Source organism: Cervus elaphus, chromosome 12 (genome assembly GCF_910594005.1).
Source record: "Cervus elaphus chromosome 12, mCerEla1.1, whole genome shotgun sequence".
Taxonomy (NCBI): domain Eukaryota; kingdom Metazoa; phylum Chordata; class Mammalia; order Artiodactyla; family Cervidae; genus Cervus; species Cervus elaphus.
Genome location: NC_057826.1, coordinates 27,614,465 through 27,628,552, shown reverse-complemented (window position 1 = coordinate 27,628,552; position 14,088 = coordinate 27,614,465). Strand labels below are relative to the sequence as shown.

At 38.8% G+C, this 14,088-nt stretch overlaps 1 long non-coding RNA gene across 1 annotated transcript in view; it reads left to right on the top strand.

Annotated features, from left to right (window-relative positions):
* Positions 1 to 14,088, top strand: part of LOC122705065 — a 125,968-nt gene that overhangs the window by 99,110 nt on the left and 12,770 nt on the right. The gene's annotated exons all lie outside the window — the stretch shown is intronic.

Below are 14,088 nucleotides of genomic sequence, written 5' to 3'. Positions count from 1 at the left end.
ACCACACGGCATGAGAAGTAATGACAGTTGTAAAGAGACTGATTAGAGCACCTGTTTCTTCTACTACCTTGTCCTAAATGCTTTTGTACAACTCAGTCTTCCAGAGTGATCTTTTCTCATTGAGGTTAGGTAAGGGCTTTAGTAATCAACTGGAAATATAAAGGCATAAAATTTTATGTTTATCCAATTTGGTGAGACAGATCTACTAGACAAATGGCTTTTTAGCTGATGTTTATATTTTCAGCTTTCATAAGCGTAAGTAGACCTAATGACAATAGCAGAATGAAAGCATGAGAAAAATCTAACTGAGAAAACACCGACATTTACATAACATTAAAAAGAGAGCACCACGGTGAAACACAGTGTGTGGGTAGTATCTGCCTTCTTCACATCCAACTGTGGGACCCCTAAGTCTCAAGCTCTGGACATTTGACCATGTTTCTGGTATATTAACATTGCTAATCATGTGAGGCCATTTTGAGAACATGGCTTTATTATGTAAACTTATACATTCTGTACAGATAAGGAAAATTGAAATGGAAAGTGAAAGAACTTTACTTTTTCAACAGTACTTGTTCTCCAAATGCATTTGAATTTATACTTTATTTATTTTTACCTTTGAATCTTGCTACAGAAAAAATTTAAGGTGACTTCCTTTGGAATTATCTATATTTGTATATAGGTTAAAATGGAGCTTCTTGATAGTTGAGACCCAGTCCCCAACCGCAGGACCTTGAGTGTCGTAAGGGAAATAAATACACAAATGTATACTGAATAGGAAAAGAAAATGTGAAGGTGAAACAAAAAAGTAATCCCAGATCTGTAGGTGTTCAAAGCAAGAGTGGATCTCATTTATTTGGAGAGTTTGGCAAAACTTCAATAGAGTACATTATGTTCAAAAAGGGCCTTAAAATAACTGGATCTGACCAGATAAGAGGATGACTTTTTAGACAGAAGAAGCAGACTGGGAAGATGTGGAGAAGTGGGTGTGTTCTGGGGAGATGGGACAGTCTAGTTGAGCGGGAATATAAAGTGCACTTAGAGCAATAGAGATGAAGCTGGAAAGGTTAGTTGAGTACAAATGAATGGCAGGTTCTTGAATGAGATACACCATTTGACAAGCAGTAGAAACTGAAGCTTACCAATCAGGGAAAAGATCCAATCACAACTGCACTTAATAAAATTATGAATTCAGAGATGTTGAGTCAAGCACTGTGGAGGGAGACAGAAGCTGCCATTTTTTAGGAAAAGGTTTTAAGGGGTTGAATAAGGCAATGGGACTAAAAGGAAAGGGTGAGTGCAAGAATGAGGCAGAGGAATTTAGTGAATGTGAGAATCTAGAAGAGACAAGGGCAGAGTGAAAAAGCCTGAATGATGGGGAGGACTTAAATAAAAACGTGAATGTGTTTTGTAAACTATACACATTATGGTACAAACAAATGGCTGGTGGCATCATTAACAAACACTGGTGGACTTGACTTTAGTAAATCAGAAGGTGACCTTCCTCATGGGAAAGGTTATGTACATATTCCAGTGTCAGGTGTTAGTAAAACACTTATGTGGTAGTGTCCTTAAGGCAGATAAAAATGTGGTGCAGGTGTGGAGCTTCAAGGAGTACCAGGGACTACAGGGATATTTGGATAGTGACTGCAGACAAGTTGGGATAGAATTAGGAAAAGGAATTCTATCTCTGTGGGACATGGTGTAGAAAAAAGAAAAGATCCAGAAATGGTCTTTTGAGGTATGTAGACATTTACAGCACAGAAAGGATATAGAAAAATCTAAAATGATCATTTATAGCAGGGGCCAGCAAATTTGTTCTGCAAGTGACCAGAAATATTTTAGGAAATATTCTTGGCTGTGTTATTCATGAAGCCTTCTGTTACAACTACTGTCTGCCATTGTAGTGTGAAATCAGCCACAGACACTAAATACACATGGCTATGTTCCAATAAACATTTACTTAAATAACAAGAGTGGGCTTCCATGGTTGCTCAGAGAGTAAAGAATCTGCCTACAATGCAGGAGACTTTGATGCTTTTAAACTGTGATGCTGGAGAAGACTCTTGAGAGTCCCTCGGGCAGCAGGGAGATCAACCAGTCAATCCTAAAGGAAAAAAACCTGAATAGTCATTGGAAGGACTGATGCTGAAGTTCCAGTACTTAGGCCACCTGATGCAAAGAGCTGACTTATTGGAAAAGACCCTGATGTTGGGAAAGATTGGGGGCAAAAAGAGGAAGGGGCTTTGGATGAGATGGTTGGATGGCATCATTGACTCAATGGACAAGAATTTGAGCAAATCTGGGAGAAAGTGAAGGGCAGGGAAGGTTGGCGTGCTGCAGTCCACGGGGTCACAAAGAGTCAGACACAACTGAGTGACTGAACAACAACAAATAACAAGCAGAAAGCCAAATTTGTCCTGTGGGTCACAGTTTGTCAATTCTTGCCTTAGACAGGAGAAGCATGATAATACAGCATCTCCAAAAGAGAATTTCAAGATAAATGGTGGAAATTAAATTATGTTGTAGAAAAGTTCAGGAAGTATAAGGAGTGAGAAAAGGCCATTTTATTTGAAGATCATTAGTCACGCTCCACAGAGCACTTCCCATAAACTGGAGGAAGCAGAAGCCTAACTGTCAAAGGGTGAAGAAGAAGTAGGTGATGCAAAATGGGATGCATGTCACTGTGACTTGCCTTGTGAGAACCCAGGTGGGGAAGAGCAAACAGCCGGGGGAGCTAGCACTGAAGGAGAGGAAGAAGATTGAATGATATCTTTTAGGACCAGGATGATTTAAACATTTTTGTAGGTTTGAGGGACAGAGTGGGAAGAGAAAAGACACAAGCAAGAGTCACTCCAAATATTTATTTCAAAATGGAAGCCTTGCATTTGCATAGAAGAATAGAGGGGAGCACCCTCAAAAGACTCATAAGTGCTTTATTTCTGTAGTAGTGCTATGAGATGCAGAAAGAGAGAGTTGTGCTCTACCAATGCAGTAGAACAGCAAGGTCAAAAGCGAGCCCTGGGATTAGACTGCTGCTGCTAAGTCGCTTCAGTCGTGTCTGACTCTGCGACCCCATAGACGGCAGCCCACCAGGCTCCCCCGTCCCTGGGATTCTCCAGGCAGGAATAGTGGAGTGGGTTGCCATTTCCTTCTCCAATGCATGAAAGTGAAAAGTGAAAGTGCAGTCACTCAGTCGTGTCCGACTCCTCGCGACCCCATGGACTACAGCCTACCAGGCTCCTCTGTCCATGGGATTTTGCAGGCAAGACTAGTCATGTTTTAATTCCAGATTTTTCTTCCCTTACCAGCAGAGTGTCCTTGAAGCAAAATGAGGGTGATATTAAGCAGGTTGTTGTTATTGTTTGGTCAATAAATCATGCCCCACTCTTTTTCAATCCCATGGACTATAGGTCACCAGGCTCCTCTGTCCATGGGATTTCCCAGGCAAGAATACTGAAATCAGTATTGCTACTTCCTTCTCCAGGGGACCTTTCTGACCGAGGGATTGAACCTGCATCTCCTGCACTGGCAGATTCTTTACACCTGAGCCACCACAGATGCCCGATATTAACGATACTCATTTCGTAAAATTGATGTGAAGATTAAGTGAAATTTATCATAATGCAATTAAAAAAGACTTAATACACACAGGAGGTGTGGTTCTTGTTAAACCTCTGTTGTTAATACTGGCCTGAATTTTCTTGCCTACAGTATGGTCACAGAAACTGAAGGAGGACTGTGTTGCTCACTTTCGAATCTGTGACTCTGAATCCAGCAGAGACTAGAATGTAAAATAAATATTAATCTGTTATAAATTAGATATGGTGAAGTTTGACTATGAACAGGCATTTTTACAAGTCAAAAAAAGAGGACACTTTAGAAATTTCATGGCATTTCAATAAAGGAATCTTAAGCTAATAAGGAAAAAAATCTAAGAGGTAAATCACTTAGCAATGTCATCCCAATAGTTGAATTCTGGAGTAATATTAGAACTTGGCCCAAGGGGACATCTCAGGGGTTCTTTATTACTTCTCCACACTTGTGTAATGTTTTCTTTTTACTGGTACTGGTAAAAAAGTGCATTGAGGGTGAAAGGAATGTTTTGATTAGGTCATCTGGCAAACTTTGAGTCTCATTTCCCCTGCAATGATTTTCTTATCCTTGGTAAGAATGAATAGCAATCTAGGAAATTCATTTTGGGTGATGTTGTCTTTTCAACTGGATCTGAAATCTAACTATAGACTTGACTCTTCCACTTAGATGTTAAATTCAAAATTCACTTTTTGATACTGATAATAAAAATTGACCCCATGCTTCTCAATCTGACTATAGATATTGCTAGAGCTGGCTACAGGTGCATCTGTGGAGTCAGGCATGTGTACACATGAGACCAAGATATCCCTGGTATACAGTTATACCAGGTATAAAGATTTAAGCAGCTAACTAGAACTTCATTTATATCCTCCCAATTTAAATTCTATACAAGTGGGAAAAATGTAATTTGCCAGCTTATTAATCTCTCCAATAGATTCCCCAACAACAGATCTATATTTACTTTATCCAGTTTGCATTAGATATGAAATACTGTCATTTTCTCTATACTCCCAGAGTCAAGTAAGTGCTTAACATATGTTTCTGTTGAAGAAATTATGGTGCTCATTTCATTTCTACCGCAGACTGGTAGTTTAGTGAGAAAGCTTTATTTTAAGGTATTGAAGTGATTTTCTTGCTCTGATATGTTTCTGTTGCAATTTATATCTCAGGAAAAAAAATTTAAAAAAAATCATTAAGCTGTATCTTTTTCAGTAACTTGCATTGCTTTCTTCCTGGCTGCTTTCCAAAATCTCTTAGACTGGCATACAACTTTATTACAATGATCTTAGAACAGATTTCCAACAGAAGTAGGAGTTAGTATTTAAACTAGGAAACTTCACCTTGAATAAACTTTGTGAAAAGGCTCTCACCAGGAGAAGTAACAGCATATGTCATCTAAATATGTAAAAGATGTTAGGAGAAAAATAAAATCATCAGCTATTCCTGTAACTAGCACATGGCGTGTTCCTGCTGATTTGTCCTACTGGGAAAGAAAAAAAAGATCATCCTTGTTGACTCCCACTTCTGCTTATTTCACACCTTTTAGGTAGTCTCTGTTTTCCTTGGTGACAACAGTGGCAAGCACAGCGATCTGGGTTTTCAGTTCAATGCCTAGCAATTCTATCCAATTTTAAAAAGCCACTCCAAATGGGAAAATTAGCTCTATCATTTCCTGGTGCTTAAAGTGTTTCACCCCTTAGAGCCATGGTTTACTAGGGAGAAGAGAAAAGAAAATGCAAATGCACTAGTGCCTACTTTATGATCATGTCACATGGACCTGCCCAAGAGCTTAACAAATTTAATTCCTCTGATTAACAACCCAGGTCCTCTCCTTTGTACAGAATGATTTTGAACAAAGGCACTGGTATCAGTCAAAATAGATGCAGGCTCTAATGCTGGAGCAGAGACTGGAAGGTTGCTATGTGAGAGTTTAGCCTTTCCTTTACTGGATCATGGGTAAGTCCAAGGATGCCCCTTGAGACAAAGTTCAAGGCAAGACCTTTGCTCCAACAGAACAGAAGCACTTTCACAATTCAAAGACTAAAAAAATGGATGTCAGACCTCCTTGTGGTTTCATCTTTCCTCCATTACACAGACATCTCCCTAATATTTACATGACAATCCCCTAATTCCTAGGGGTAATTATTTATAATACATGTTAATCTATCTCCAATTATGATTTCTTGTTTGTATGTGGATTTTCTCATTATACCATTGACATAATAAGAAAATCCCATTAAGTTCAGGATCTGTCACATTCAAATGGATGAATCAGCTCCCCTAAATCATTGGCTCATTTATACTGCATATAGTTGCCTAAATGTAAACACTCTGGAGTTACAGAATTATCACATTTGTGTAACCCTTGAAATTAAAAGTTAGCCCATTCTATTTCTTCTAATTTTAATAGCACCCTTTATTTCATTATATGAGATTTTATTCTTAACAATGGTAGACAAAAATTCTCCTCTGGATTTTCTGGTAGTTGCAGAGATCAGCAAAACTCGCTTAATGTTTGTCTGCATCAGAACTTTGAGAGCCCCATTACAATTATGCCATTGAAAAGCATAACCTTCAAACAACAAAATAAAACTTGCAATAATATATACAGATATATATATGTGTGTGTGTGTGTGTCCTAAGTCGCTTCAGTTGTGTCCAACTCTTTGTGACCCATTGGACAGTAGCCTGCCAGGCTCCTCTGTCCATGGGATTCTCTCTGCAACAATACTGGAGATGCCCTCCTCCAGGGATCTTCCAGACCCAGGGATCAAACCTGCATCTCCTGTGTCTCCTGCTTTGAAGGTGGATTCTTTACTGCTGAGCCACCGGGGAAGCTATATATATACATATATCTGTACTAGATGCTTTCAAAGATTGTATACCCAATTAAATGTTTTCCAGCTTTACTGAGATATAATTGACATATAACATCACACAAGTTTAACAAGTACAATGTGATGGTTTGAAACACATAAATATTGCAAAATGATAACTGTAATAGTGTCAGGAAACATCTCCATCATCTTACATAATTATCTCTTTTTTGTGTGGTGAGAACTGTAAAGATCTACTTACTAAGAAACTTTCAAGTATATAGTAAATATTAACTATAGTCACCATGCTATACACTAGATCCCTAGAATTTACTCATAATTGAAAGTCTGTAACTTTTCACAAACAACTCCCCATTTCCCTCGACCCCCAGACCCTGGAAACTACCATTCTTTTCTTTGTTTCAATAACTTAGACTTTATTAGATTTCACATATAAGTGAGACCATACAGTGTTTGTCTTTCTCTGACTTATTTCACTTGGCATAATGTCAATTATCTTTCTTGTTCAAACAGAAAGATATTATTAGAAAATATTTCAAAAAGTGCTTGAAAATATACCAAAGCCAACTAAGAGAAAAATAAAAAGAACTTAAGTGTTGTGAAATATTGATATGAAAAATAAAACACACTAAACATAAAATTAAGACCATCTATTTGATAAAATGTTAGTTACAAAAGTAAATGTAGGAGACAGACAGAAGAAGATGGTGGGGGGCAGGTAAGACCAGAATATCACCAGCCTCCCCACAAATACATCAAAAACTCATCAAGAAATGGAACAACTCCTTTAAAGCCCCCTCTAGGTGACAGAAGAAGACCCCAGATCTCCAGTGGGGCAGACTACGCTCCCTGGACTGAGGCAGGAGAGAGGATGGAGATTTAAAAAGGGAAGAGATGGAGAACTTCTGGACAGGAGCTTGTGCCCAAGGGAGGGAGAGAGTCGTGAGGAAGGAAGATTTCCTGGGCACTGGGGAATTCCTCACAGGTGGGCCCAAGGGGGAGCTGTGGAATCTCAGAAAGCTGGGCAAAGCAGGGACCTAGAGGGCAGAAACAGAAAAAGAGGCACTTCTCTGCCCATAAACAGCTCAAGGACTGTGGCCCTGGCCAGACGGCAGGCATGGGGAACCAAGAGAAACCCACAGAAAACCCATTCCACAGAGGGCAGGCCGGGATAATGAGAGAGGCACAGCATACAAACCTCTACAGGTAACTCAAACCTTGCGGCGCAGAGGGCGGGCCTGGGGACTGGAAAGGAGGCCGCACAAGCCCTGCAGCGCAGAGGGCGGCCCGGTGAGCTGAAACACGTGTACACGGACCGCGACGCAGAGGGCAAGACCAAGGGGCTGAGGGAAGCGCACACAGTCTGTGGACTTCCGCGATGAAGAGGGCAGGGTCAGGAGACAAGAAAAGATCCACATAAGCCCCTACCTGGTAAGTGTCAGCCTGCAGTGCAGGGCAGGACCAGGGGACAGAAGCGTTGGCAAAGATTCCAGGGACAAGTAGGGGGCTGGCGGCAGTGAAGATATGCTGAGTGGGCCACTTGGATGAGGCTGTGGAAGTATATGTGTTTTTTTTTTTTTTGGAAAGTATATGTGTTTAACACCGTAAAAGTCAGGGCTGCCCAAAGATACACTGAACCCATCAGTTCAGTTCAGTCCCTCAGTCATGTCCGATTCTGCGACCCCGTGAATCACAGCACGCCAGGCCTCCCTGTCCATCACCAACTCCCAGAGTCCACCCAAACCCATGTCCATCGAGTCAGTGATGCCATCCATCCATCTCATCCTCTGCCATCCCCTTCTCCTCCTTCCCTCAATCTTTCCCAGCATCAGGGTCTTTTCAAATGAGTCAGCTCTTCGCATCAGGTGGCCAAAATATGGAGTTTCAACTTCAACATCAGTCCTTCAATGAATATTCAGGACCAATTTCCTTTAGGATGGACTGGTTGGATCTCCTTGCAGTCCAAGGGATTCTCAAGAGTCTTCTCCAACACCACAGTTCAATAGCATCAATTCTTCAGTGCTCAGCTTTCTTCAAAGTCCAACTCTCACATCCATACATGACGACTAGAAAAACCATAGCCTTGACTAGTTGGACCTTTGTTGACAAAGTAATGTCTCTGCTTTTTAATATGCTGTCTAGGTTGGTCATAACTTTCCTTGCAAGGAGTTAGCGTCTTTTAATTTATTGGCTGCAAAATCATCTGCAGTGATTTTGGAGCCCAGAAAAATAAAGTCTGACACTGTTTCCACTGTTTCCCCATTTATTTGCCATGAAGTGATGGGACCGGATGCCATGATCTTAGTTTTCTGAATGTTGAGCTTTAAACCAACTTTTTCACTCTCCTCTTTCACTTTCATCAAGAGGCTTTTTAGTTCCTCTTCACTCTTTGCCCTAAGGGTGGTGTCATCTACATATCTCAGGTTATTGATATTTTTCCTGGCAATCTTGATTCCAGCTTGTGCTTCCTCCAACCCAGCATTTCTCATGATGTACTCTGCATATAAGTTAAATAAGCAGGGTGACAATATACAGCCCTGATGTACTTCTTTTCCTATTTGGAACCAGTCTGTTGGTCCATGTTCAATTCTAACTGTTGCTTCCTGACCTGCATACAGGTTTCTCAAGAGGCAGGTCAGGTGGTCTGGTATTCCCATCTCTTTCAGAATTTTCCACAGTTTGTTGTGATCCACACAGTTAAAGGCTTTGACATAGTCAATAAAGCAGAAATAGATGCTTTTCTGGAGCTCTCTTGCTTTTTCGATGATCCAGCTGATGATACCTCAAAACCTACTACTGGACATTGTGTTGCCCTTCAGAGAGAGGAGATCCAGTTTGATAAGCCACAACACAGGCACAAGCTCCCCCAACCAGGAAAACATCACAGGACACTAACCCAACCCCATCCACAGGGGCAGACTCAACAACCAAGAAGAACTATAATTTTGAGAACTTTTTTTTTTTTCTGTTTTGAATCATGCTGTTTATTCCTCCTACATATTTCTGCTTTCACATTAGCCTTTTGTGTTGCTCTGCAATTTCCTCTTAAAAATGTTTTTTTTTAAGATTTTTTTTCACCCTTTTTTTCTGTTTTTTTTTTCCCCCCCTGAGTTTGTTTTTGATACATTAGACTGCTTTTCTTATAGTTCTTTACTGGCTGTAGCTATTCCTGCATGTATATAAATCTTTTTCACCTGCGTCTATTTATCTTTGTATTTCTATGTTTTCTTTTCTATCTCTCTTTTAGTCTTCTCTTCCACACCTTCTTTTTCTTTTTGCTCTCCCTTCTCTCTTTTCCCCTTTTTACTCTCCCTTTTATCCTTCACTCTTTCTTTTTCACCATGTAAGTTAAATTGTTGTGCTCTCTTTGCTATATTCCCCAGTTGGCACTCTGCTCAGGCCCAGTTTTCCAGATTGAGCATTATTTAGCTCTGCTTTTAATTGATTGCTATCACTCACTTTTGGTTTCCCTTGTTCACCAAGGCAATCTCCTGTAGTCTTATCTTTAGAACACTTTAGTTATAACTATGTGTGTGGAACTGTGTGTACATGTCCCATTATTTCTGTTCATTACCTGCTTGATCTTGTATTTACCATCCATCTGGTTCATCTTTTATTTCACATCATGTTTTGCTTTTTGTCTTGGTGTGTTTGCTCTAACCCCCTTTAATCCCATAACAAGTGACTTTGGAGCCCTGATCCTGACCAAGGATTGTACCTGAACCAGTATGGTGGAAGCATTGAGTCCAAGATCCTAGACTGCCAGAGAACAACTAACCCCAGGGGCTATTAATTACTGAGAACTTCGACACCTGTACACAAACCCTATTATCACCCAGCTGTTGACAGGATCCACTCCAGGACACTTTACCCAAACGAGAAGCAAGACAGAAACACAAAAGCAATCATCAACAGATAGGAGTCCCACAGACAGTCCAAAATACACCACCTCACACAGCCCTGCCCATCAGAGGGGGAAAAAAAAAGAATTAAAAAACCTTACGTCCTTCCACGAGAATATAGGAACAAGTCACCCCTAACAAGAAGTCAACACAAACCACTCAACCAACCTTTCCCTCCAAGGGCAAAACCCAAAAAGCAGATGGAGTACAACCCTAAATCCTGGGAAGAGGAGACTTCCAGTGGAGCAAGTCAGAAAAAATGAAAATACAAAGAAATACACCACAAATGAAAGAACAAGGTAGAAACTCACAAGACCAAATAAACAAAGAGGAAATAAGCAATCTACCTGAAAGATAATTCAGAGTAATGATAATAAAGATGTTCTGAAGACTTGCAAATAGAATGGAGAAAATGCAAGAAACAATTAACACAGTTAATACAATTACTAAGAACATAGAATAAATAAAGAATAAGCAGAGATGAATAATGCAATTACTGAAACTACATGTAAAATAATTAAATTAGAGTATTTTTTCATACCATGTAAAAAATAAACTCAAACTAAAGAACTAAATGTAAGATCAGAAATTATAAAACTCCTAGAAGAAAATATAGGCAGGATAGTCTTTGACATAAACTGTAATAATATTTTTTAATCTACTTAAGGCAAAGGAAATAAAAGGAAAAATAACAAGTGGAACATATATAAATTAAAAAAAAAAATTGCACAGCAAAGGAAACCATCAATAAAATGAAAATACAACTCATGGAAAGAGAGAAAATGTTTGCCAATGATATAATAGATAAGGGGTTAATATCCAAATGTATAAGCTAAAAAAATTAATAAAACCATATAACCCAATTAAAAATGGGCAGAAAACCTGAATAGATACATTTTCAAATAAGACATATAGATGGCCATTAACACATGAAAAGACATCAATATCACTAATCATCAGAGAAATAAAAATCAAATACTATCACCTCATATCTGTCAGAATGGCTACCCTCAAAAAGACCACAGTCTGTGATGACCTAGATGGGTGGGAGGGGGAATGGGAGGGAGACTCAATAAAGAGGGGATATATATATATATGTATATATACACTTATAGCTGATTGCTATTGTTGTACAGCAAAAACAAGCACAACATTGTAAAGCATATCCTTCATTTAAATTATTTTAAATATAAGAGAAAGACCACAAATACAAATGCTGGTGAGGGTGTGGAGAAAAGATAACATTTCCACACTGTTGGTGGGAATGTAAGTTGGTGCAAAAATGTGGATAGAATTGGAGGTACTATGCTTAGTGAAATAAGTCAGACAAAGACAAATACTGTTATGTTTCACTTATATGTGGACTCTAAAATTTAAGACCAGCAAATGACTATAACATAAACAGACTCAGAGATACAGAGAATAAGCTAGTGGTTATGGGGCAGGGAGAAAAAAAGACAGAGGAGCAAGATAGAGGTAAAGGATTAAGAAGTACAAACCACTATGTATAAAATAAATAAGCTACAGGAATATATTGTACAACACAAAGAATATAGTCATATTTTATAAGTTTTAATAACATATAATCTATAAAATATGGAATCACTATGTTGTATACCTGAAACTAATAAATACTATACATCAATTATATTTTAATAAAAAAGTAAAATAATAAAAAGATCCAGTAACTTAGTTGGATTGCTATAAATGAAAACATTTTTATACAAGAGTGTGCTGCTTCATTTTTTACTGTGCTATTTTCAAGACACATGGATTTACAGGGTTTTCAGGTAACAACTAGTAGAATTAAGACTAGCTATATTCCTTTCACATATATGAAGATAAGCACAAATAGACAAAAATCCACATAGTGAAAATGGAAAATAAAATGACCAACAAAGTTTAAAGAGAGTAATAAAAACAATGTAAATATCAATTATATAAGCTATCGCTTGTAACTATGAATGAAAATTATTTTGGTTTTGACATAGAGGTACCAAAATTCTTTATTTATAATACTATTTGAAATACTTCTTCATGGATCACAGTTTGGTCATGGGGAAGGGGCTCGCATAACTCAATGAAACTATGAGCCATGCAGGGCCACACAAGATGAATAGGCAATAGTGAAAATTTCTGACAAAACATGGTCCACAGGAAGAAGAGATGACAATCCACTCCAGTGTTCTTATCTGGATAACCCCATGGACCATGTGAAAAGCAAAAAGATATGATACCAGAAGATGAGTCCTCCAGGTCAGCAGGTGTCCAGTATGCTACTGGGGAAGAGAAAAGGGCAATTACTAATAGCTCCAGAAAGAAAAAGGTGGCTAGGCCAAAGTGGAAATGACACTCAGTTGTGGATTTGACTGGTGGTGAAAGTAAAGTCCAATGCTGTAAAGAAGAATATTACATAGGAACCTGGAATGTTAGGCCCATGAATCAAGGTATATTGGATATGGTCAAGCAGGAGATGGCAAGATTAAGCATCAATATCTTGAAGTAAAATGAACATCAAGAACTAAATGAACATTAGCAACATTGCTGAAATAAAATGGATGGAAATGACTGAATTTAACTCAGATGACCGTTATATCTACAACTGTAGGCAAGAATCCCTAGAAGAAGAAATGGAGCAGCCCTTATAGTCAATCCCTAGAATCCCTAGAGAAGAAATGGAGCAGCCCTTATAGTCAATCAAAGAGTACAAAATGCAGTATTTGGGTGCAATTTCAAAAATGACAGAATGATATCAGTTCATTTCCAAGGCAAACCATTCAGCATTACAGTAACCCAAGTCTATGCCCCAACCACTAATGCTAAAGAAGCTGAAGTGGAAAGGTTCTATAATGACCTAAAAGACCTTCTAGAACTAACACCAGAAAAAGAAAAAAAAAGTTCTTTTCATCATAGTGTGCTGGAATGCAAAAATAGGAAGTGAAGAGATAGCAGGAGTAACAGGCAAGTTTGGCCCTGGAATACAAAATGAAGCAGGACAAAGCTAACAGAGTTTTGTCAAGACAACATGTTGGTCATAGAAAATACCCTCTTTGAACAACATAAGAGATGACTCTACACATAAACATCACCAAATGGTCAATACCAAAATCAAATTGATTATGTTCTTTGCAGCCAAAGATGGAGAAGCTCTGTACAGTCAGTAAAAATAAGACCTGGAACTGACTGAGGCTCAGAGCATAAGCTCCTTAATATGCAAACTTCAGGCTTAAATTGAAGAAAGTAAGGAAAACTACTAGGCCATTCAGATATGACATAAATCAAATTCCTTATGCTTATACAGTGGAGGTGACAAATAGATTCAATGGATTAGATATGGTAGACAGAGTGCCTGAAGAATTATAGATGAAGGTTCCTAACATTGTACAGGAGGCAGTGACCAAAACAATCCCAAAGAAAAAGAAAGGCAAACAAGGCAAAGTGGTTATTTGGGGAGTTTAACAAATAGCTGAGGGAAGAAGAGAAGGAAAAGGCAAAGGGAAAGATGTACCCAAGTGAATGCAGAGTTCTCGAGACTAGCAAGGAGAGACAAGGCATTCTTTAATGAGCAATGCAAGAAACAGAGGAACATGATAGAATGGGAATGACTAGAGATTGCTTCAAGAAAACTGGAGAGATCAAGGGAACATTTCATGCAAGAATGGACATAATAACGGGCAGAAACAGTAAGGACCTAAAAGAAGTAGAAGAGATAAAAGAGGTGGCCAGAATACACAGAACTATACAGGAAAGGC